Raw genomic sequence first — 1678 nt, forward strand, 5'->3', positions numbered from 1 at the left:
CATGCTTCTTGTATAGGGTACTTGAATATCCAGACTTCATACAATATAGAAGTTTAGACTTACCATGCGGAGCCCAGAGTGGTCCTGGTAAGGCAGTGACATAGTTTCTGCCCCTGGGACAGGGCGACCGGCGTGAGCCTCCATGAGTGTTGATGGCTGTTGTGGGTGAGAGGTTTATTTATGTAAAAATGTACCTATTTCACGTTCCTCCAAGGAATGTTAATGACTCCATGATAATCAGACACCTGGAGTCCAGGAGTGGAAGGTGTGCCTATGTCTGAGCAAAACAGTAAACACTGGGACCTTCGGGACAGCCCTGAAGGCTATGGAAAAGAACTCGAAATACATGAGTTCAAAAGCTGCAATGTGACTTATGGGGGCTTTATGAATCTAAAGGAACAAAAGCAGCTACCAGCTTGTCAGAAAGATACAAAGGCAGTCAGATTCCTGTCTTCAAGTTCAGCCTAGGACAGATCAAGGTTAGGTCAGGGTGTGGTAGAAATGGTCAATCCAGGGCAGCTTCCCACCCAACTAGCTTATCCTTTGTGCTTGTGAAAGGCAGAAACATCTCTGAACTCTTTTGCAATGATAAGAAATTATCTCTTAAGAATTGGAGTAAATGGCTCTGTGTCACGGGTCTGAGTTCGCAGGCACAGCGGGCCTGAGTTCGTAGGCGCAGAGGGCCTAACATAGTCAACATGCCGGTCGCCAGAAGCTGGTTTTGTCGCAAAACCTATGTGACCCTTCACCAAATCGCGTCTGGACCAGGAGCTAATTGGAGCGTATGGACCACGGAACAAAGGTGAGGTCAAATTTACCCTGGCGAAGAGCTGTAAGGCTGCCCAGGAGCTGTTGATGCTGGACGAGAAGGATATTCGGCGTCCATTTGAAGGTAACGCTCTACTGAGGCGACTTGTTCACACTGGGGTACTGGATGAGGGCAAGATGAAGCTGGATTACATCCTGAGCCTGAAGATTGAGGATTTCTTGGAGAGATGGCTGCAGACCCAGGTCTTTAAGCGGGGCCGGGTCAAATCTATTCGCCATGCCCGTGTGCTCATCCTCCAGCGTCACATCAGGGTCCACAAGCAGGTGGTGAACAGCCCATCTTTCACTGTACGTCTGGACTCTCAGAAGCACATTGACTTCTCCCTCCGTTCTCCTTTTGGCGTTGGCCGCCCAGGCAGAGTGAAGAGGAAGAATGCCAAAGAAGGCCAGGGCGGTGCTGGAGCTGGTGATGATGAGGAAGAGGATTAATTAATACCTTGCTGCTTTGGAGGATTGTCTAGTTTTCCAGTTGACAAATAAAACAGAATGTATAGAAAAAAATGGGAGTAAATGACTTGATTGATGTGTAAAACAAGACTCGACCTGTGTTCAGCAGGAGATGATCTATCTAGAGAATTTTTTAGGTTAAAAAGAGAATTGCTTGGAGAACTGACAGACGCAGATGCAGACGCTGACGCAGACGCACACGCACACGCACACACGCACACGCACACGCACACGCACACACACACGCACACGCACACGCACACATGCCGAGCAGGGCTTGGACAGAGCAATCTCTTAGAATAGCGAGCAGTACATGTGCAGAGAGACCTTGTAGAATAGCAAGCAAGAAGATATAGACAGAGAACTCTCCAGAGAGAAAGCAGAACATAGACAACAGACTGTA

General features: G+C 48.3%; 1 pseudogene; it reads left to right on the plus strand.

The window, feature by feature from the left end:
- The first annotated feature begins 698 nt into the window (after positions 1-698).
- LOC116903008 lies at positions 699-1257 on the plus strand (annotated as a pseudogene).
- The last annotated feature ends 421 nt before the right edge of the window (positions 1258-1678 follow it).

The sequence above is a fragment of the Rattus rattus genome, chromosome 6, assembly GCF_011064425.1.
Source record: "Rattus rattus isolate New Zealand chromosome 6, Rrattus_CSIRO_v1, whole genome shotgun sequence".
NCBI lineage: Eukaryota > Metazoa > Chordata > Mammalia > Rodentia > Muridae > Rattus > Rattus rattus.